The following is a 25392-nucleotide window of genomic DNA, read 5'->3' as shown; positions in this document are numbered from 1 at the left end:
TGCCTGGGTTACCAAGTAACCACTGTCCCTACCATCCAACAACTCCCAGGTCCAGGAGAGCAGATAACCATGGAAACAGTGATCATGGTGTTATGGGATGGAATCTATAACAAAAGGCCTGATCAAAGAAGTGTGCATGGACTTGCCCATTGAGCCTCAGGGAGGAGATATTGAGTATACACAGGAACATTCTTCAATTCAGTTAGTTAATTTTATCAAGCACTGTCTACATATCAAACCCAAACAGATTTGGGGTTTTGAAATAGAATAGTGCATTAGCTATTGCAAGCTTTCAGATCAGTGGAAGTCAACTATGGCTTTATATAGGCAGGCCATGAGCAATACAAAACATAGAGTATTTCCAAAACGAATGAGTAGATCAACATTCCCAGACTACTGAGTGAACGCATGTGAAAAGCCAGAGTCTCTAGACCATTACCCTTTTATGTAATGATGTTTACTTTGAATTTATATTAGTTCACACAAACACTCCATCCATGCTTTTGTTCCAGCCCTCCGGTCCAGTTTAAGAACCCATTGTGGCCCTCGAGTCAAAAAGTTTGCCCACCCCTGGTCTAGACCAGTAGTTCTCAACCTTCCTAATGCCACGACCCTTTAATACAGTTCCTCATGTTGTGGTGACCCCCAACCATAAAATTATTTTCGTTGCTACTTCATCACTGTAATTTTGCTACTGTTATGAATCGTAATATAAATATCTGGTATGCAGGATGTATTTGCATTGTTACAAATTGAACATAATTAAAACATAGTGATTAATCACAAAAACAATATGTAATTATATATTCAATATGTGTTTTCCGATGGTCTTAGGCGACTCCTGTGAAAGGGCCGTTCGACCCCCAAAGGGGTCGCGAGCCACAGGTTGAGAACCACTGGTCTAGACAGTTTGGTGTAAGGATACTTTGGACTTGAGTGCTGGGGTAAGATGTGGACTTTCTACTGAAGGAAAGAAGTGGGAAGTACTCAATGATTTTAGTAGACAATGCTTTTTGCTCTATCTCTGGTTATTTAAAAGCAGCAGGTCATCTGCATGGTTTGGACACAGGCCCCTATATCGTTAACTATGCAGAACATCTGGGCCTCCGGCATTGGTCCTGAACTGCTGGCTTGCCTACTAAACACATGTTTATAATTCTGTGGCCTTTAGATTACCTGGCTTGGTGCTCCGAGTATTGAGAGCTGCTTCCAGCTCACCTCTAAATGCAGGCATTTCACGGTTTAGTGACATTAGCACCTGTGCTCAGTAGTTTCTGAGGCTTATGAAACCATGACTGACTGAGGGGGATCCCATTAGCTTTCTAGGAAAGAACAGCGGCCTTTTATACAGAGATCCTGATTCTCAGAGCCTTTTTCCCTTTTGGGGAAACGGATGAAGTGTCCTCCACTTCTAGTGATCTGTGTGAGGCCAGATGGTATTGAGTAAGGACGGGAACCACACCATATAATCAGTTGCTTTCACAATTCAGCATGGGTGAGGATAGAATGAATGAATTGGTATTTGTGCATTCCTTGGGAGAAGAAGGAGCTGGAACCATGCTGCCTTGGCTTTCTTGGAGAGTCAAGGGAGATTCCAGACCAAAGTGGAAAGAGAGGGTGGTCATCACACCTTTTCCCTCCTCCAGGTTAGGGTCCTTAGGCTGAAGTAATAGGAGAAAATTATTTTTGGTAACTGACACAGGTTCAGGAAAAAGAGATTACATTTAAGTAATACAGATAATTTGATAGGAAATACGACCTGGCAATAAGAGATAGCCATTCTTTTGGATTTTCTTTTCATTCTTTTATATATTTTTGTATGGTACTAGACTGCTTTTCCTACCTTGGCTCCACTCCTCTTCCAGCAGTAAAAACAACAACAATAAAAACCCACAAAAACAAAAAACATAAGTCAGATGGGCTGTAATTGAATGAGGAAGAAATCCATGAGGGATTGAGGCTGTGTGTCTCTTAGTGGTACAGGTAAAAGGTGTCCTCCTAATGCCAACTTGATTCTGAAATGACACCTGATTTTATATTCTTCATGGCCGTGTGTGTGTGTGTGTGTGTGTGTGTGTGTGTGTGTGTGTGTGTTAGGTTCACTGGTGAAGATAGAAACTAAATTTTGCCCTCTGATCTGTAATTACTGCAAATATCTCCATGATTTGTATTACACAGGTTGACCTAAAATCCAAGTTTGCCAAAAATCGTCCTAGTTATACATGTTGTCCCAGTGTGTTTAATAGCATGCCTATCATTCAAAGGTATCATGATTGCCTAATAAATGGAAAGGTCACTTTAATATTAAGGAATAAGTAGAAAGCTCCTTGTGGAATCAACAACTGGCTGTTACTGAAGTCTGACTCTTACTTAATCTTCAGTCACTCTCCCTTTCTGGATAAATGGCATTGAGCCAGTGTCCTCAGGGTATCCCCAGGGTGCCCTTTGCCTTCTGTTTATCACAGAAATCTGAGTAGTTACCTGTCTTACACATAGCTAGTGTACCTGGATATGGCATTTGGGTATGGCATTCATCTCTGCTGCTCAGGGAACTATGTTTGACAGTCAGGCACAGGGGCCATACATTATTTGTCTTTATGTCACAAGAGGCAAGCACTAGATGCCAGGAAAGTATATTATATTTATGGGAAATGCCTTGCTTTTCTTATGCCATCAGGAGATGAGTGCTGTGTCTCCAAATGTCACGAAGTGCTATTGAACCTGCCTTCTTGTTCACTACCAGCGATGGAAACATGAGGATCATGAGTGCAAGTCTAGAAACAACTGGATAGGAAGGTGGTAGAGGATTGGGAGCAGGAAACGTGCACCTTAAACACCTCAGGTGGGGAGATGAGTTTAGTAGAGTCAAGCAGAGAGAGTCTTCTTTTTGTCAAAGGAAACTTGCCCCAGATGGAATTAACAGGCAAGGAAGACTTTATTCAAGGCTATTGCAATAGTAGAAAGGAATTGAACTCAACTCCACTGAAATAAAAGGTGGAGGGTGTTAAACTCTGGGGTGATCTAATGAAAAAAGTACCTGGGGGTCTTTAGAAGGAAGCATGGTCAGTGTGATTATGAAACCAAAACATGGGGGTTGAGTCTAAGTTCACTGTCTCCTGAAATAAAAGAATGAAGTTGAGGACAAAAACAGCTAGTGGAACTCAAGTTTACTGAGAGTGTCTATGTGAATTAAAGTCTATTAGTGCATTGTAGAGTCCCACATGGCCATGAGCCACGTGGGCGCCAGGGATGTGCTCCCACAGGAACGTCAGGAATCCATTGAGCACCAGGGAGAAGTGGGAGGGCAAGAGGAAGTGCGTACCGTTTTATTTAGGGGGTGAGTAGAGTCTTGCTAGCTCCCAATTGGCCTTTTCAAAGAATTCTGCCTTAATAACATTCTTGGGATTGGTTTTTATGCCTTACTATCTTGTGATTGGTTATTTGCAAGCTGCCTGTTTTAGCAATATGCATACATTTTAAAGTCCATGACTCTCAAGAGCCCTTCCTTCCCCGCCCAGTTGGGGTGCCTTAGTAACTCCCCTAGCTGGGTTCCTAGGTTTAATTTTCCCTTCCTGTGGTCCCACCCCTCTCTACCTAGCTTCCTTCTATCTCCTCAATTAGGCGTCTGTTTGCCCATTGTCTCTTATCAAAGTTAGGCTTCTACCTTGCCACAATGACTGAGGGATTGGGGAACAATCTTTCTTAATATTACATTTCGATGGCTCCTAGTTACTTGAGGACAACATTTTTGGTTTATATGAGATTTACGTCTCAAAGGGGCAGAGAGTTTATAATTGTACATTTTCTAAAGTAAATATTCTAAGAAAAGGGAGGTTAGAAGGTGTAGTCAGGAAGAAACCTGTCCAAAGTTTAGTTGAGCTAAGGGAAACAGTCATTTTAGTCAATCCTCACTTTCTGAATAAATGCATCCCCAATTAAAGCTACAGGACCAGAGGGGAAGATTCCCTGTGGCCACCATTTAATTATGCTGGGAGAGGTGGTAGGGCTCATAAAACTGAAGGGGAGCAGAATATACCATTCCAAAATGTGCCACTTTGGCATATGCATTATTTTGAACTAAAGACCATCAAGATCCAGCCAACTCAGGGAGCTTTGTACCTTTCCTTAACTGCCTAAAAGAATTTAGATGGGGGCTTGTACCAGGAAGAGAGCTATTTCAGAGAAAACTCTGTATATCAGGAAGACATCTGTATGGCAGGGTAAACATTTGTTTGCCAAACATTTGCTCTTCTTATCTTCCAGTGAATCACCTTCCTCCCCTGTGGAGCCCCAGGCCCCTACCTCCTCCTTCTTAGCTCTGGATGGTATGTATTTTAGCCTGAATTGCCTGACTGCCTTTGAGACTCATGTCTTTGTAGGGTTCTGGTACATATGTAATTAAATTTGTTTTTTTCTCTGTTAATCTGTCTTAATGCCAATTTAATTATAAGGCCCCTCAACAGAACATGCAAGGGAAGAAGGGACAATTTTTTCCACCCCTTCAAAACTTCCTGACAATGATCTGGAGATCTCTTTGCTTTGGAGATGATTTCGGTTTCATATTCTCCATATTCTTTGTTGAGTAAATAAGCACCCTCATAGGTGATGTGGAAAAGGGAGGAAGGGCTGAAAGGGCTATAGGTGAGACTACCAGGGGTGGGCAAACTTTTTGACTCGAGGGCCACAATGGGTTCTTAAACTGGACCGGAGGGCCGGAACAAAAGCATGGATGGAGTGTTTGTGTGAACTAATATAAATTCAAAGTAAACATCATTACATAAAAGGGTACGGTCTTTTTTTTTTTTTTAGTTTTATTCATTTCAAATGGGCCAGATCCGGCCCGCGGGCCGTAGTTTGCCCACAGCTGGACTAGGCTGTGTGGGTAGGAATGTGCGGGGGCCAACAAAGGCTTGGCAAGGATGGGGGAGGTGAATGGGGGGGCGTGTTGATTGTAGTTAAGTTAGAGTCCCTCAGAATAAATTTGCTTATCAGCCTTTCTTCCTTACAAATGTCCCAAAGAGTAAACACTTAGTTTGCTTTTCTAGAACCAGCAGCATCAGCAGCACCTGGACCCTTGTGAGAAATGCATGTTTTCTAGCTCCACCCTGGACTTGAGGAATCAGAAACTTTGAGGTGGAGGCCTAGCAATCTGTGTTTAACAAGCTCTCCAAGTGGCTTCGATGCACTCTCAAATTTGAAAAACTCCATTGCAGTATTATTTACAACTACAGGCCCAGTGCATGAAATTCATTCACGGGAGGGGTTCTTCAGCCTGGCCTGCACCCTCTCTACTCCAGGACCCCTTGGGGATGTCTGACTGCCTCTCGCAATCTGGGACTGCTAGCTCCTAACCGCTCACCTGCTTGCCTGCCTGCCTGATCGCCCCTAACTGCCTCTGCCTTGCCCCGCACCTGGGACCCAGGATTCCCTGCTCCAGCCAGACGCAGGCACCTGAGACCGAGGCTTTCCTCCCTCTGGCTGGCTGCAGGCACCCAGGACAGCCGCAGCCACTTGTCCCTTTCCCGGGCCGTAGCCCCAGCTCCTGGTGCCCAGGACCACAGGGCATGTGGCTTGTCCCTCTCCCAGGCTGGGCCGCAGGTGCAGGTGTAGCTGCTGGCACCCAGGACTGTGGGGTGTGCGGCTTGTCCCTCTCCCAGGCCACAGGTGCAATCGCTGGCACCTGGGACTGTGGGGAGGGCGGCTTGTCCCTCTCCCGGGCCTCAGCCTGGCTGGGCCCCATTCCTCTCTCCCCAGTGTTGAGTTTCTGAGCCATTAGGGCGTGCCAGCATAGGGTGTGATGACCATTTGCATATTAGCTCTTTATAGGACAGCCATCAGTGGATGAGTAAATTAAAAAGCTGTGGTGCATTTACTCAAATGAAAAAAAAAGAAAATCTTACCCTTTGAGACAGCAAGTACCATATTATTTCGCGCATATGTGGAATCTATAAACAAAAGAAACTAATAACAGAATAGAAACACACTGAAAGAGACAATAGACAGCTGTCAAAGGGAAGGGGGTTTATGGGGCTGGGTGAAAAAGGTGAAGGGATTAAGCAAAAAAAAAAAAAATCATAGACACAGGCAACATTATAGAGATTATCAGAGGGAAAAGGTGATGGGGGGAGGTAGAAGAGGGCTAAGGGAGGATAAATGGTGATGGAAGGAGACTTGACTTGGGGTGGTAAACACACAATGCAATATATAGGTGATGTATTATAGAAATGTACACCTAAAACTTACATATAATGCAATATTTTTAATTTGAAAAAATCTTTATTGTTGAAAGTATTACATATGTCCCATTTTCTCCCCACTGACCCCTTCCAGCCCATCCCTGACCCCCACCCCAGGCCAATGTCACCCCAATAAATTTAATGAAAAAGAAAAAAAAATGAAAAACTACTATATGTACCTAGATGGCAACTGTGATGACATGCAGTTCATGTTTACTGTTTGATATACATATTTTGATAATTGATTATGGGGAAGACTATAATAAATCCTCTCAGGCCTAGAACTGTTGTTGGAACTGAGTGTATAGAAAACTCCAACTGAACAACCTCTGACAAAGGGATTGATAACAATTAACTTTAAGCACCAGTGATTAACCCTAAGTAGCCTAGGATGATCCCCCAGGACCTACAATTTACTCAGAGGCTAAGTTGCAGCTATTTGGCATGTAGATTGGTCCTAGCACACACATTTTCTATTTTCTAGAGTCTGTTGGTGTAGTTTGTGTCACTTGCTGTTACTTTCTCTCTCTCTCTCTCTCTCTCTCTCTCTCTCTCTCTCTCTCTTTAGTATAAGTACAAATTTGAGAGAAAAAACACAGGAAAATTAATTCTATTGAATCCCTACTATATGTTTGGCACTTATACAACATACCTATTTTTTAAAAAAAGACTTAATTGACTCTCAAATAGTTCAGTAATGAGTCCCAGATAAACAAAAGCACTGACAGAAAACTTGGTCCAACTTCAAAGTTTATGGCAATTATTGGGGGGATAGAATAATTCCATGTGACACCATGAGGAGCCTTAATCCAACCACCCACCTGTAATATCTCCCAACTTATTTTTCTGGCTTAAATATAATACAATAATTAAAATACAATTATATTATTTAACAATTATTGAGTTCTTCACATGTGTCAGGCACTGTGCTAAATATTTGGCACATATACAATCTCAACAAACCTTTATAACCCCTGTTGAAGGTAAAATCTGACACTACCACCCAACCCCAGACTTACTAATGAGGATACTGAAGCAATGAGAGAAAGGAGTTATCCACAGCCATCCAGCAGACTATTCTAGGAACTGGGATGAATATCTGGACATACTGCCTCCTGAATGCTTTACCTTAGTGACACCTCACTCCCTTTGATATTACAGTGACTCCCCTCAAGTGACAATATCCAGGGTGTCCTGGAAGACTAAATCTTTAGGGTTTGTCTTTTCCCAGAGAATCCATTAAATATCCCTAAGAAACACTTCTTTTTTTTCCCTTTATAAGGTGGCTTTAAAGTTACTACTTGTGACTTTTAGATGCACCCCCCCAAAAAAAACCAAAACAAAACACAACAACAAGTCCTTCTCTGTCCCAACTTGTATAATCTGGGTGTCACCATGCTGTGATGGACTTGATGGGTTCTTTCTTGGGGACTAGCATTATCTACAAAATCTTTGACATGCCTTCCTTCCTCTCCCTTTAAGACACAGGCTTTCTTTCCTAGAAAGGAATTAATTGGTAGTCCTCTCCATCGAATGACTGAGAACGATTTAGTTAGTCCAGGAATAGCAATATGATCTCAAACATCTAATCCTTGTCTCCTAATCCCTAGTGAGAAAAGGCCCATGAAGATTTAGCCTCACCAGGTGTTCACACAGAGCCAAGTCTGTGTCAGACTCTCTTACTCTGGGGTGGGGAGGGGTTAGGGAGAGTGAATAGATTTTCTCTTATTATTTCTGAGAGGCCTAATTTCACTTTTCCCAACAAAAGTGCCTTTATATCATGATTAGCTAAATCTTAGGCCCAGAGATTAAAAAACAAACAAAAATAAATAAAACAAAACACACACACACACACATACACACACACACACACACATACTAAAAACCACCTCTTTGGTGAGAAGAAGAGTGGTATATTTGGCTGGGTTTATGAGAAGAGTTGGATGGGATGAGTTTGGCCATAGTTCTGGGAGGTCATGGAGATATGGGAATACTGGAATACTTGCCATCAGAACAAACCCTTACTGAATCCATGGGGCTGTGTTGGCAATGGTTGGGTAGTGGTGGAGAAAGGCAGTCAAAATCATAGAGTTTAGTCATAGTATTTCCAAGGAAAATATAATTTTGATATTGTTACTAATTGAAAAGAGTGCAGAATAGGAAATAAGGCCTGGTTATAAATTATGTGATGAACTTACCATTACTTAGTTCAACAGCATTTTAAATTAATGTGTTCTATGTTTGGTCATAACAATCTCTTTTGCTTTATAATTATACTAGGGGCCCAGTGCACGAATTCATTCACCTTGAAAAAAACTGTGGGCCACAAGGCTGTGGTAGGCACAGGGGCGGGTCTCGGTCCATCCTCCGTGTCCCTGCCCAGCCCCTCATGCCATGATACTCTGTCTGTGGGCAGCCCCACTCTTGCTGCTGATGCTCCCATGCGCTGACAGCACTGGCCCCACTGGTACCCACTGACAGCATGGAGCAATTGGGGCCGGCGCCAGCAGTGGGTGTAAGTGGGGCTGGTGCCATCAGCAGGTGCGAGCAGCAGCGGCTGCTGCCCCAATTGTCCTTCAGGAGAAGGGTGATGTGGAGAAGCCCTCAGGGGCAATCGGGGCCAGCAGCCACTGCTCACACCTGCTGACAGTACCAAACGATTGGGACTGGCACTGGGCACTGGCAGCTGGTGTGAGCGCTGGGTGGGACCGTGGAACGTGGGAACAAAGAATTTTCAGTAACCACCAGAGGCTCACCCCATGACAGTGACCAGTGCCCCACCTTGGTCTGGTGCCCCCGCTCACCTGCTCCACCATCCCGCCATGGCCAATGACCTCCATGTTCCATGCTCTGCCACCTGCTGCTGATTCCTGCCATGTTCTGTGCATGCCCCCTAGTAGTTAGTGCATATCATAGTGACTGGTTGGTTGGTTGTTCTGCCATTTAGTCTATTTGCATATTAGGGTTTTTTATATGTAGGCCCAGTGCATGAAATTCATGCACTCAGGGGGGTCCATCAGCCCAGCTTGCACCCTCTCACAGTCTAGGAGCCCTCGGGAGATGTCAACTGATGGCTTAGGCCGGCTCCATGTGGGGAGCGAGCCTAAGCCATCAGTCAGACATCCTTAGTGCTACCGCAGAGGCGGGAGAGGCTCCCGCCACCACTGCTGTGCTTGCCAGCTGTGAACCTGGCTTCTGGCTGAGAGGCGCTCCTCCTATGGGAGCACACTGACCACCAGGGGGCAGCTTTTGTGTTAAATGTCTTCCCCCTCATGGTCAGTGTGTGTCATAGCGACCAGTCATTCCACCATTAGGTCGATTGCATATTAGCTTTTTATTATATAGGATTTATTATATACGATATAAAAAGTATTTCTGTCCCTTGACAGTCTGAGGAATATTTAAGGCTTGTTGCAAGAAGGTATTGTAGCCTGAAGCAAATCAATAGCTAAGAAAAATCATTTGGTATAATGTTCAAATGTGTCTGTATATACCTTTGATTCAGTTTTAATATGTGTCAGTTTTAACATTTCTACATAAATAAATTATGTGTCTCAGAAGCTAAAATGTTGTCATGTTGACATACTGAAATAGATATTGATCAAAATTAATTTATTTTAAATAAATGTTTAATTACATCCATGAAGACATACAGCCTTTTAGACTATGGGATTAAAGGATGCACAGATTCTTAAGACTTTAAGCAGATTATGACAGCAAGTTATACAATAGCATAGGAGTCTTAGTCTCATTAAAACTAATTTGGTCATTAAATAAAATTTCATATTTGAACTAAAATAACTTGAAATTTTAGCATAGGAATAAAATTGTTTTATTTTCAATGTTATATTTAATTTTTTTGGAAAAATATACTTTCAAAGACTGAAAGATTGCTCAAATTGAGGTAGCATTTATGATTCTTGTCCATCATATTTGGACTCTATAGATCCAAGACTGGTTCTTAGCGACAATGTTAACTCATCAGCAAACTCAGGACTTGAGAAACCTGAGCCCTGAGTTTGCCCAGGTTCTGCCATGGTTCAGTGGGATACTTTCTCAGTCAGCAACTTATTTACTCTGTCATTGCCAGATATAAAGATTGCAAGACTTGTGTGGTGTGCTCTATCAAAGGTATCAAAGTCTTTTCTATCTAAAAAGGCTTAGGATCAAATCAGAAATCACATTTCTTAGGATGTTCGTAAATAGCTGATTATGCAATTGCATCCCTGTTCTACAGCGGTTCCCACTGCTTGTAAACAAATAGGGCCTCTGGGACATCCACTGTCACCTAAAAATTAATTTACATTAAATAGAATTTTAAGGTATTGTTATGCACGTGGTAATAAACATAAGCACTACTTACCCAATAATACAACCACCAGTGATCAATCCATCTTCAAACAGATGGTGTAGTGACAAATTAGGCAAAATGTAGGAATCATGACAAGATACTGGGAATGCAAACAGATGTTTACAGTACAATGATTGTGATCACATTCTACTTATACATTCACACAGTGCTGGTGCCTTCTGCTGCAGAGGGATATTTAGTTTCTGAAAGGAGGTTTAATGTCTACATGAGTGTAATCAACAGTCCCCTCAACGTTAGAAGCACTCACTAGTTGCCAATTTCAGCATTTCATACTACAAATGTGTGTGTTTAGAGGAGAGAGATGCAGCACATACTCACTGCTCAGTCCTTACTCTTAGGTGACAAATAATTCTGGTTTTTCCTTTTTTTAAATTTAATTTTCTATTAGCCTAATGAGAGAGCAGCAGTCATTACATGTATCATTATATATTTATACTTATATTTATATTTATACTTATATTTATACCTATATTTATACTTATACTTATATTTATATTTATACTTATACTTATACATATATATAAATGCATTTATAAATTGAACCTGAAGAAAATGAAAGCAATCTAACTCTAATGTTTAATTAGAGTTATTCATTTCTGAGGGCTACCATTACAAATTATCACAAATTGGGAGACTTAAAAAAGCAGAAACCTATTCTCTCACAGTTTAGAGGTCAGAAATCTAATATCAAGGTGTCAGCAGGCAACATTCCCTCATGAAACTCTCAGAGGGAATGTTTGCCTTGCCTCTACAGCTTTTCATGGCTTGCAGCATTCCTTGGCTTGTGGTCAAGTCACTCCAATCTCTGCCTCTGTAGTCACATTGCTTTTCCCTCTTGTCTCTTCTCCTGTGTGTGTCTGTCTCAACCCCACACCCCCCTTTATGAGAATGCATGTAATTGCATTTCCAGTCCAGGATAATCCAGGATAAGCTCCTCCTCACATAATCCTATCATTCTATAAGGTAATGTTTACTCTTGTCATATACAGTAATATGCACGGGTGGGATTAAAACATGGGCATATCTTTCTAGGGGCCACCATTTGGCCCAAAATGTCTTGGTAAATTAATTGTACTGATGGAAAGGGCCTACATTTTTTCAGGCTGAAAATTGCAGTCCTTATCACACTAAAATAATTTCCACATAGCCATTTTTTATGGGCATCATTTATCTTACATTCAGTGTCCTTGCTAAATTTATACCATGGATTTTACTTTTCACCTTTAAAACTTTTTCCTTTCTTCTCTGACTCAAAAGGAGCATTCCTAATTCTAAGCTGGCAAGTGGGAGCCATCAGAGAGGTTGCCCCATGTGTTCTAAACGGCCAGGCAGGACTGACCTTAAAGAGAACTAAGGCAGCAGCAAAGCCACATAAAAATTAGGAGCTGGAAGTTCAAAATCAGAGTTTAGTTCATCTCTACCCAAAGAACTTATATGCAAAAAATAAAATAAATCCGAGTTTAAAAGAGAGAAAGAGAGACAGAAACAGATACAGGGACAGAGACAGAGACAGAGGGAGTCAGATAAAAGATACTTAGGGAAAAACACATGTGCAAACACACAGGGTTATTCTTGAGGGAATGGCACTGCACCCTTGAAACTGCTCACCCAGATTGCTTCCTTGTCAGCTTTGCATATAGTCACTTGGCAGAATTTGCATCTCACGCTGTGCTCCATTCCTCATTGGTGATACAAATAATTGCTATTGCTTCCCCATTGCAAACTGGAGGCAAAACTTTTTCTTTCATTTATAACTATCTTAAAATGGTGGTTGACATTTCAGCTTGCCCAACTGGTACATCTTTTCTTTGTAGCCATGATACACAGGCAGCCAGAAGCACATTTTGTGCACTGAAGACATCCCAAGGGCAATCAGACTTACAAAATGCTGTAATCCACATGTTATGTGTGTATATCAGAAATGTGGAAGGGGAGGCATCTGGAAAAGGACAATCAAAGGATCTCAAACACAGCGTACACCCATTGTGACACATGAACTAAACAGAATTCACGTAGAGCGCAATCTTGAACACATAATTATGAGGACATGCAAATTAAACAGGTCCAACCCCCCCATCTTGAAACAATCCCTTGGCCTTCCCTCCTTCATTAACACCCTCCCTGTTTATCTCATTTGATTTGCTGAGGAACCTCTGGAATAAGTTCTTTACCCATGCTGATGTTTCCTATTTAGTAACTCCTTAGCTCACTTCTAGCAAGCTGGTTCTCATCCCAAGTTCATCAACCATGCACTTATTCATTCAACAAATACCTGATGCCAGACACTGTGCTAAGTGGGGGTATACAGAGGTGAGGAAAACAGATGATGTCACTGTTAGGGAGCATACAGTCTAGTGTAGGCATTCGAATGTTATGGTTTTAAATATTGAACTTTGGTTATGCATGTTACTCATATCAATATTTACAAAATTAGAAGATAAACATATTTTAAAATAAGATCATGGCTTGGATTAAGAATTGGTAGCAGAAATAGAGTTTGTAAATATATATTGAATGTAGAATCCATATAAATGAAGGATTGGGTGTGTTGATGTTGACCTTCCAATGACATTGATAACCAAGTGATTAGATGTGCTTTACACTGAGAAGTAATTAAGGGGTACACTAACAATTTGGGAAGATATAAAGAGTTTTATATTTGATATGTTAAGTTTGAAGTATATGTGAAACATTCAAAGACAGATGTCATAGAGGTCTGGAGCTATAATAAAGAATCCAGAGTAGAAAAATTAAAATGGCCTACCTGGAAAATTTGCAAAGCCAGAGGGAAGAGCGTGGAGGCCCACATACTTTGTGTGTGTGTGTCTGTGTGTGTATGTGCAAATCAAACTAAGGCATTGTTAAATAGAGTATGTTTTTCCCTACTATTTTAACAAACATACCTTCATAAAAACAAAATGTAAATATGTGTAAAGCAACAATTTTTAAGTTAGTGAAACTTGGCAAAAATATAAAAATAAATGACAGTTGACAAAATATCCCAGTTGACTGAATTTCATTATTATTGTGCATGTCTGGGTATGAAGGTTCAACAATTAACAGTAACACAAACATATATGGACTTAATAAATTGGCATATATTTATTCCATTAAAGTTATTTGTTGTTGTAATAAGACATTTAATATAATTTGTTATTGATTGTTAGTAACATCAAATTACACTAGCTTTCCTGTAAGTTTTTAGTTTTTTTTTTCTTAAATCGAATTGGAAGCAACTTCAATCAGCTGATGTTATAGCAACTGGAATTCAGAAATGAACCATGAATTTTACATATTGTGTTAAAATTTTTAACAGAAGATATTACTATATAAACATTGTGGTCACACACAGCATGATGTTCACTTTTTATTACAGTATCTAGCTACATGTTATTCCTTAATTTAAAAAATGTTCTAATACTTAGATATTATAAAGAATACCAAAATTAGTGGTTTATATCGGGTTTAAATAATGTCTAATTGTGTTCAAATATCCCTTTAAAAAATTATACCATATCAATAATGGACAGAAAATAGACTTTCAGAAATTAATTTTGAACTTAACTTGCTTGTGAATCTTTTTCTTTATAGTCGTGAAAATGCTTTTATTTTCTGGTCCTAATAGCCATATGTATATTTTTTGGAATGTCACTTTTGTGTATTGTTTTAATTTAGAAAAACAATATCCTTTTTAAAAATTCTTTAAAAGTGCCGAGACTGGTTTGGCTCAGTGGATAGAGCGTCGGCCTGCGGACTGAGGGGTCCCGGGTTCGATTCCGGTCAAGGGCATGTGCCTGGGTTGCGGGCATATCCCCAGTGGGGGATGTGCAGGAGGCAGCTGGTCGATGTTTCTCTCTCATCGATGTTTCTAACTCTCTATCTCTCTCCCTTCCTCTCTGTAAAAAATCAATAAAATATATTTTAAAAAAAAAATTCTTTAAAAGTTAAATAGTTACTCTTATCTCTCTTTTCATCTTTGTTAACACTGCTAATAGCAAGCAACAGATCATACCCCAAACTCCAGCCAATTAACATAAATTCAGAATCAATTTCCTTTTCTCCTAAAGACCCTGACTGGCTCTCTTAGGAGGATCTTCTATTCTTTATTCTCTTAGTCTTTTCTCGCTGCTGATGCACTACACTCAACAGCTTTAATAGCATTTGGTTAGCCTTTCCAACCGATTCACCAGGAGTGGTTATCAGATTAAATTTAGTATGCATTTTAGCAAAATTCCTCATCTTTTGGCAGATCCTGAAAAATCTTCTAAAGTATTTTATCTTTTTGGCACAGTTCAGACCATACATGACATAAAGAATCCTTAAGGATTTCCAACGAAACGTAGATTCTTATATTTTATTTTAAACCAACTATATTGGTACTATTATCATAGGCTCGTCTTTGACAATATTTTAAATTATACAAAGCTGATTTTGTATTTACTTTAAAGCTATTAAATATTTAATAAGCATAACACTGTCACTTCTATCATTTAATGCTCATATATTGCTCAATTATTTTATCCTCAATACTTCTATTTTGAAATTCTCCCATGATTTTTCCATTGTTGAATATTAATGTCTGAAAATCTCCTTTCCTTTCATGGGTCTTCATGATTTCATTGTCTTACTTCGTAGTTTATGTGTTTTTGGTACTGACATATTATTGGTCTAAATGAGCACAATGTTTGTTTTTCTAGTGCTGAAATTATATAATTTCATCTCTCTGGAATAGAATTGAGGATCAGGATTGATGGTGAAATGGTCATTGAAGTTTTAGCTACTTTAAATAACTTTAACCTTACTATATATGAAAGGTTCCAATTTAGTTGTTGGAGAGCTTACATTAAGATTATTGAGCTGCTATCTCTATCATATGAGGGACATTAGAAATCTGGAGAGTTATTGGGAAAACAGAAATGAACAATTGCTCATAATTTTTAAAAAGGGAATTTTGTATTAATCTCTGGTATACTCATAATTGGATGTTTGGGGAATCTTATCTAATAATAGAGAAACATGGTAATTAGCCATACCTCCACTACCCTTCCCATTGGCTAATCAGCAGGATATGCAAATTAACTGCCAACCAAGATGGCGGCCGGCAGCCAGGCAGCTTGAAGCGAACAGGAGGCTTGCTTGCTTCAGTGATGGAGGAAGCTAACGTTTCCCACCTGCTGCTGCCGGCCTCTGAGCTTGCAGTTTAAGAAACATTGTTACAAATATAGAAGCTAAACAAAACCCCAGAAACCTGCTTTCAGCCAGCCAGGCTTCAGCCAGTAGGACCGCAACATTGTTTCAATTATAGAACAAACACATATCCCTGCTTTCAGCCAGCCGGGATCTCAGAGCTGGAGTGAGCAGGACTGCAACAGTGTTACAATTATAGAACCCAAACAAACCAGATACCTGCTTTCAGCAGCCGAGGCCTCAGAGCTGGAGCCAAGCCTCAGAGCTAAAGCTGGCCCAGAATTAAAAAAAAAGAATGCCCTGACCGGTTTGGCTCAGTGGATAGAGTGTCAGCCTGTGGACTGAATGGTCCCAGGTTCAATTCCGTTCAAGGGCATGTACCTTGGTTGTGGGCATGTCCTCAGTAGGCGGTGTGCAGGAGGCGGCTGATCGATGTTTCTCTCTCATCGATGTTTCTAACTCTCTATCCCTCTCCCTTCCTCTCTGTAAAAAATCAATAAAATATATTAAAAAAGAAAAAGAAAAAAAAGGACAGGTTGGGAGCTTCAGTCACCCGCCAGCCTGAAAACGGCCCTCAGCCCCTCACCCAGTCTGGCCAGGCACCCCAGTGGGGACCCCCACCCTGAAGGGGGTGTGACCAGCTGCAAACAGCCATCGTCCTCTCATCCAGGCTGGCCGGGCACCCCAGTGGGGACCCCCACCCTGACCCAGGACACCCTTCAGGGCAAACCAGCCGGCCCCCATCTGTGCACCAGGCCTCTATCCTATATAGTTAAAAGGGTAATATGCCTCCCAGCACTGGGATCAGTGGAGCTGCGAGGCCTCCTGGCCCCTGGAGCAGCATGACAGGGGGCAGTGCCCAAACCCCCTGATCGCCCTGCGGCTCTGTGTGTGACAGGGTGCGGGGCCACAACCTCCCTATCCGCCCTGCTCTGTTCATAACAGGGGAAGGTGCCCCAACCCCCTGATGGGCCCTGCTCTGTGTGTGACAGGGTGCGGCGCCCAAACCACCCCCCACCCCCCATGGGCCGTGCTTTGTGTGTGACGGGGTAGAGCCATAACCTCCCCATCGGCTCTGCCCTGAGTGTGAGAGTGGCGGCACCCCAACCCCCTGATCGGCCCTGCTCTGTGGGTGATAGAGGCTGGTACCGCAACCCCCTGATCCGCCCTGCTCTGTGTGTGACAGGGGGCAGTGCCCCAACTCCCCTATCTGCCCTACTCTGTGCGTGACAGCAGGGAGCTCCTCAACCCCCTGATCGGCCCTGCTCTGTGCATGACAGGGGGGAGCTCCCCAATCCCCCTGATGGACCCTGCTCTGTGCATGACAGGGGGCAGTGCCCCAACCCCCTGATCGGCCCTGCCTTGAGTGTGACAGGGGGCGGCGCCCCAAACCCTCAATCGGCCCTACCCTGAGCGTGACTAGGGGTGGCATCGCAACCTCCCGATCCGCCCTGCTCTGTGTATGACAGGGGGCAGCGCCCCAACTCCCCAGTCGGCCTTGCTCTGAGCCCGACCAGGGGATGCACCTAGGGATTGGGCCTGCCCTCTGCCACCGGGAGCAGGCCTAAGTCAGCAGGTCGTTATCTCCTGAGGGGTCCCAGACTGCGAGAGGGCACAGGCCGGGCTGAGGGACCCCCTCTTCCCGCCCCCCCAGTGGACAAATTTTTGTGCACCAGGCCTCTAGTATTTTATAAAATAGGAATATTGGCAGAAGTCATCATGGCTTCAACATAAAAAGTATGTCAGACTACACCTCATTCTGTTTCCCGTTTATTAAAGTTATTTGCCTTATAGAGATGCCTAATTTTTTCTGAATATAATCATAAATGCCTTTCCTTATTACAAGCTCTTTTCTAAATTTTAATATGAATAAGATATTACTACTTAATGATAAAGTTGGAGTTAAAATCTGTTTAGACTCCTGGCTCAGTAATCTTTCCTTAACATAATGATTGTCATGCACTTGCATACTGTGGTGGTCTTAACAGGTGCCTATAGCTTATTTAAAACTCCTCCAATCAAAAGGTTAAAAATGGAAATATTGCCCAAGGAATTAGAAGATCTAGCTGAGGAGATTTCCAGGTAGAAATGCTTAAAGTGCCACCCAGATTCTTCAAGTTGCTTAATAGTAAAATGTGAGGGAAGAGAGAAAGGTGGAAGAAAGGAAGGAAGGAAGATAGTTAAATAGAAAAGATACTGGGCTCGCTGGGCTCAAAAATAAAATGGTTTTTTATTCCTAGACTCTCCTGATTGCAAAAGATGCTATAATTAAATAACAGCTTCCAGGCAAAGGTAAAATCTAGGGCACTCTCAGAAAAAGATGTTCTAAAGATAAAACCAAGGATATAACTAAAAACCTTTCTTAAGACCTCAGAAAGTTTTAAAGGGGTACCATATAGACCCTTTCAAATAGGCAAAAGGCCCTATAAGAATCTGAGAGAACTGTCTCCACAGTAGCATTCCAGGGAACCTAAAGTAGAGCAGACTAATCTTGACAATATTTTTTGAAAGATTTGGTGGCTTTATCTAAGAATTCTTTTTTAAAAATTGTATCAGCTTGAACTAAAAGAAGCAGAGACATTATAAAATGAAAAGAACCTTTTGGGCTCTGGAACTATTATGGGCAGTAAGAAGATTAAATAAAATAATCTGCTACAAACACTAGTCAGGTTTCATGTGAAAGAAAGGATGACTCGATGGGTGGGGCCAAGAGTACTAAAACATTTTGAGAACTATTTCCAGGAATTAGGACTAGCAACATGTGTGCCTGGTTGGAATTTGACGTTGTCATGGGCCAGTGACTGCTATATACCTCCCATTCTATTTATTTTCCGAAGGGTGTGTCTATAGTAGTTATCCTATGCCTGTTCCACCATTGTTTGTTAGGTGTATAGGGGGTCAGATAACTTTTAGTTAGTTCAGGTCCTTCAGATGAAGAGAAACTACTTGAGGAGCTGTAATCAAGTGACTATACCACAAGAGCCTCAAGTCACCTTTACCTAAGATAGGTGATGCCATCTGGTAACTCAAGCTTAAATCTAGTGCTATAGAGCCTTTTGGGAGGCCTTATGAAGAGATGAGGTATTTTTCTTGTTGAAGAAGTGTTAAGTAGCTTGTGACACACAGAGTAAGGACCATGGTCACTTTAAAACATATCCACACTCTTCCCATAAAAAAAAAAATTAAAAAGGAGACTGCTACCTCTCCTCTGACGTAATGGCTGGCCTTAATGACTTTCTGCTGATAAATGGAAGATGGCACTATTGAAACTGCATGATCAAGACGCTAGGTTAGAAAAGGTACCACAGTTCCTGCTAAGTTCTCTCTAGGGAAGCTCCCCCTTGAAATCAGTCCTAGTGTCACGTGTCATAAGGCAAGTGAGGCCACACGGAGGCCACATTGAGGTATTTTGGCCAACAGCCCCAACCTAGGTCCCAGCCAACAGCCCAATCCCAAGGAGCAGAGGCAGAGGCTTGTCCAAATTACAGATTCAGGAGCAAAATACATGCTGTTTCAATTCAAGTGTTGGGATGTTTGTAACAGCATTAGGTAACTGGAATAGTTATGAAGAGTTAAGTTTATTTATTTTAAAAAACAGTTAAGTTTATTTATTTATTAAAAAAAGCAACATAGGGGCATTATATTAGGACCAAGCATGTTAAGGCTAATTACATTTTATAATTGTATTCATCATTTTCTTGCCTTCTCAAAGGTTGATTTTTGAGAGCAAAGCCTATGTCTTATTCGCCACTGAGTCTGTAGCACCAACCAGTTCCTGGAACATTGCAGCTACTAGGTCAAAAAAGTCTTTGCTTTTAGGAGCTAACAGAGAAAGAATATAAAGGAAGGAAGCAAGAAAGGGAGAGAGGCAGAAGAGGGGGGGAGGGAGGGAGAGAGAGAGAAAGGAGGGAGGAAGAGAGGGAGGGAGTGAAGAAGAAAGGAAGGAAAGAAAGATAGTTTCACCTAATGATCAGGCTATTCAGGCAGTTACAAAGGTTGACTTGATAAAGTGAGGGGAGGTAGTAACAACACCAGTTTTTTTGATGGTCTTTGCTGAAGCTCAAGTTTTTAAAAAGCATGCATAATAAAGGATCATTGATAGTTTTTAGTTGTGCTCTTGGATCAAAGAATGCAGACCCAATAGCAGACATCATTGAGCTAAATCTCCAGGAAGTTCATGATCTCCAGGGAATGGGGATAGTACTCCGGACTCAGCAAATGTCTCCTCTACCTATGACCAGTTTAAATACAGTCCAGTGTGGATTAACCTGAGCTTAGGTACATGATCATTACTCCATAGATCCTTTCCAGCTCACAGGACAATGAGGAAATCACCTGCTTGGGAATTATCTAAACTCTGAAACAGAGAAGGCATAGCTTGGACTAGTTTGGGGAGGAAAGGAGCCAGTTCGTGAGTGGTTGCATTTGCTTTTCTAGAATTTCCAGCAAACATCAGCTTGTATTAATCTTGCCCCTACAGTGCACAATTAGCAAAAGTTAGAGTCTTAGACAGCAGGGGTAGCAGCCTCAACAATAGCCCATTTCCTCAAAGTGCAGAGAGGAATCTTAATCTGATGCATGGATCAACAGAAAAATCTAGCTGTCATGAATAGTTTATTCAGCCATAGAATTCATTAGTAGACTACAGTATCCACAAAAAAGGAGTCATAACCCAGCTCTGTTGTCTGACCATTTTGAGAAATTTATTAAATTATGAGTGCCACAGTCTAACAAATATATGGCTGTGTTACTGAAAATCATAGAAGTGTGATTCAAAATCCTGTCATATCAGAAATAGGCAAAGGACCTGGTTGTGTTTGGGCTGTAGAAGAGGATTTTGCAAAAACTTTGAAGGATAACATGTGCCTTAAAAGATGTTAAACATAGTTATGAGCTACAGCAGGGGTCAGCAAGCTATGGCCCCTGGGCCAAAACTGGCCTGCCATCTGTTTGCGTAAACAGTTTTATTGGAACGAAGCCACATTCATTCACGTTGTATATTATTGATGGCTAACTTTTTGTCCTACAACAGCAGAGCTGAGTAATTGTGGCAGGGACCATATGTCCTCCAGGGCCTGAAATATTTACTATCTGACCCTTTAGAGAAAAAAATAATAATTTGTGTTTGTGAGCTAGAGTGCTGTAAGTATAAACCTAGAACCAATGGAGAAAAATCACATTAGGAAAATTAGGCCAAATAAACAAGCTTTCTAGTAATTAGATCCAGCCTAATATGGAAGGGGCTGCCAGTTGTAAAAGAGAGTTTTGTTTTTTTTGTTTTGTTTTGTTTTAAAATATATTTCTTTATTGATTTCAGAGAGGAAGGGAGAAGGAGAGATAGAAACATCAATGATGAGAGAGAATCATTGATTGGCTGCCTCCTGCACACCCCCTACTGGGGAACGAGCCTGAAACCCAGGCATGGGCCCTTGGCTGGAATTGAACCTGGGATCCTTCAGTCCACAGGCTGATGCTCTATCCACTGAGCCAAGCCGGCTGGGGCAAAAAGAGTTTTATATCACATAAGGCATTTGAGACCCAGCTAAATGACATGTAGAATATTCATATAGTGACAGATCTTTTCACCTTTAAATTAATTTCTTCCTATCCTCAGTTATTTACCAAGTTTTTTTTTTTAATTTGTTTGTTTGTTTGTTTGTTTGGATTTGTTTCCTCCCAAGACCTTGCTAATTCATGTGATTTTTTCTATTCCCACACCTGCTCTCACTGACGAGGCCTTCTCCACCTCACCCTACAACTAGTCTCTTCATGTCTAGTTTCTCCCATTTGAATCTTTCCTACAAATTATGTTTTAGATTAACATTCCTATGTAGTACTTTGTCTTTGATACCCCTCTAGTAGAAATTATCAATAGTTTTGTCTTTTGCCTGTCTTAGACTGCTATTCAAGTCTTTTCACCTTGGCCCTGACATTTCCCAACTTTATCATCAGCACTCTCTTTCTAGGATATTGACATAAAAGGGAATGAAGAATTCATTGTTAACAAACATTTTGTACATACTTTTGCCTTGAGTTATTTCATGTCTTTACTAGAGGCCCGGTGCACGAAATTTGTGCGGGGGGGTGGGGTCCTTCAGCCCGGCCTGCACCCTCTTGCAACCCAGGACCCCTAGGGGGATGTCTGACTGCCGGTTTAGGCCCAATCCCACAAGGATCCCACAGGAATCAGGCCTAAACTGGCAGTCGGACATCCCTCTCACAATCCGGGACCAATGGTTCCTAACGATTCGCCCGCCTGCCTGATTGCCCCTAACTGCCTCTGCCTTGGCCCCCGCTGTGGTGGCTTCATCCAAATGATGTCCGGAAGGTGGTTTGGCTGTCCGGTCTATTTAGCATATTACACTTTTATTATTATAGATACCACTTTGATTTCAAACTTTTCTAAAAATTGCCTCTGAATCCATATAGTTCTTTCTTCACCAAAAATTTGGCTCTTAGCATATATGATGTTTGTATGGTTATTTATTTCACAGGTGCTCAACTCAGATGGAATTTCTTGGTCCTTTATTTAGAAAGGAGGCTCTTGGTCTTGTACATGAAATTGTTACTAAACTAGAGGGGTTCATTTGCCTGAGCATATAAAACCCCATAAGACGGCAACAGGTGTTTGCAGCAAAGAAATAAAAGGAAACAGTGCCAAACCTGGAGCCCAGGTGAATCAGTGTTCTAAAACCTGGCTCCCCAATGGCTTGTAAGGGACTAAGGTGTTAGGGTCAGGAATAGGGTCATGGTCTCTATTTATTGGTTGGCACTAGGGTGGGGGGGTAGTTGATCACTGCATCCAGTCCTAATGTCAGCCATGGCCTCTCCCTGTCTTGTTTCCAAAGGGTGTGTTTGGTGGGGTTGTTTGGTTTTTTTGGGTCTGGAGCTGAAACACAACTGAGGCGTAGATGTTATCTCTAGTTTGACTGAAACTCTGTCTCTGTGGTCAACAGACCCAAGGCTTTGTTCCTGAGGTGATTATTGGTGCTGACCAGAGCCTCATTGTCCTGAGGGCCGAATGATTAAAGGAGTGAAAGTGCAAGGGAGAAGGATGTGGGTGAATCCTGGTGCTGGATGAGGCTAGTTTGAATCAAAAGAAAAGAAAAGAGAAAAGGTCATATTCAAGAAATGAAGTTTCTGCATGTTTACAGAATAAAGGTTCTTGATTCAGTACATGAAATGCAGATTCTTGGTCCTATGCTGTTTGACCTTCACTGTGTCTGGCGTGGCACCCTCGCCATAGAAACTACATAAGAAATGTTTGTAGATAACAACCGAGTATCTTCTAAAAGAAAAAGCACTAAATTGAAAACATGTTTTGTAGGGTTTCATCCCTTCTCCACCCCTATGGAAAACTTCATTAGATGAGGAAATTAAGTGTTACAATCCCCCCTTACTTTCCCAGCTGTAACATTCATTATTTGCATGACTGTGGGCAATTAGTTTAGCCACTTCATGCCTGTGTTTTCCCATTTGTAAAACTGAAATAATAATATGTAGCTTATAGAAATATTGTGAAGCACAATTAATGTTTGTAAAGTGCTTTTTAACGACTTCAATGTCATAGAAATGTAAAATAGCCTTAATTTAAAATTTAAAAATATGTATGCATAATGATTTATTTAATAAACCCGGAAAGACTGTTTATATGAATTTACATGTATGAATTTGGTTTGCAATATTAACAATTTGTTTTAACTTGGAAACAGACTTTGCTTATTTCAGACATTTTGCATTTGCATTTTGTTATCTCCTTCTAACAGTGACTCCTTATATGATTCATGCGGGTCAGTGGTTTTGAACCCTGGCTGCACATTAGTATGTGCTTTAGAAATATACTGATGGTGAGGTTTAGAACACACTGATGACCGGCCTTTACCAAATTAAATAAGTTCTCTGGGGATAGGGAGCCCAGGTATGGGTACTTTTTAAAAATTCACAGATGATTGCAAAATGCAGTGAAGATTGAGAATGACTAATATCTGTCTTAATGTGTATGCACATTATCATAAGAACTGCCTGATGAAAATATTCATCCATAATGTATTTAAATATATTTTGATTGACATTTTAAACTGCATGATGAACTCAGAATTCCCTTTTGGCCATAGTGTTCAATGAATCTATGATGTCCTCTTTGAACTTGTCAGATAGAATAGCATAGAACCATGTTAGTAATACTCAACCATTACTTATCGAAAGGAATAAGGGTGTTTAGTCTTGTTCCCACATACTTATATTTGTCTACTTGTACACAGATAGATGCTAATGTAGAATGGGTATGTGAAAGCATATGTAATGAGGCATATGATACACCTCACAATTGTATTGATTTTACATGAAAAATATAGTTTTATAAATTACCTTTTCTTTTTTAAAGGTAAGTTGATTTTCAGTTGTCACTAAGTTGATTGCTGTATTTTCTTTCTCTGCTAGCAGTATATGATGAAGGGATGCATTTGCTTTTAAAATACGGCTTTGAAAATATAAACCAGCAAGTAAAACTTATTATAAATAATTATATTTATGCATGAGAAATCTATTATTTTATTTTCAAGTCTGATATTCCATTTTCAAGTAGATTTTAGAAAGTTGGCTTTGGGCTCTATATTTACATGAACATGAGTAGAAAGATGTGTGTGTGTGTGTAAATAAAATAGATCTTTGGAAGTCTCTGACTTTATCCAATTAATAAATTTTAAGAATTCTTTTCACAATTATTTGATGCATAAAGGGGTCAAGACTCCAACTAGAATATGACCATTTATAAGTCAGCTACTAGCTTTTCAACTTACATTTCAGAATGGATAGAAATTTTAATTCTAATGATGAAAAATGCAACTCTTATTCTTCCTGAATGAGTAAGTATATTTATTTTGAATGCTTCAGTCTTTGTTTTAAAACAAACAAACAAACAAACAAACAAACAAACACAAACCTACATTTTTGCTCCCAAGGCAGGAAAACTTAAATTTCTACTTTCGATGGCACAATATTACCTCTTTTCTTTAGTATTTTTTCTTAACATATGATTTAAAAATTCAAAGTTCCTAGCCAGAAGTGTACAGTATTTTAATAGCATGCTTTCTGAATGATCACAGATCATGCTCACAGTTCCTAATTATTCATCATGACATTTAAAACCAATCCACTTGCCTTGATAGGAATAGCATTATATTGTGATGTTCAGATTTGCTGGAGATGACATTTTTCTCCCTTTGTTACATTCTGTTAACAGCCTGTCCAGTACAGCATAATTTTTGCTTTGATACCAATTAAGCAAATTGCAATACAGCTATAATCCAATTGCTGATGAATTATGTGAAACCATAGTTCATCATAATACAGTGATATAAAACACAACAAAAAAGAGCAAATGGACTGTGACGGTATGGATATTTGCTGAACTGTTTACATGATTAATGCTCTTATAATGTTTGCATTCTTATTGCCGTACATCATTTGTATGTTTTTAGCTTTGTGTATGTGTGTGTGAATAAAACAACCTTGATGTTGTAAAATGAAAAGTAGAACATCTCAAATAAAAATTATTCTAGAACAATAAAACAATAGCCAAGTATTGCCTATATAACA

The sequence above is a fragment of the Myotis nattereri genome (genome assembly GCF_964212035.1).
Source record: "Myotis nattereri genome assembly, chromosome: 6".
Lineage (NCBI taxonomy): Eukaryota > Metazoa > Chordata > Mammalia > Chiroptera > Vespertilionidae > Myotis > Myotis nattereri.
Note: the sequence above shows the minus strand (reverse complement) of the source record.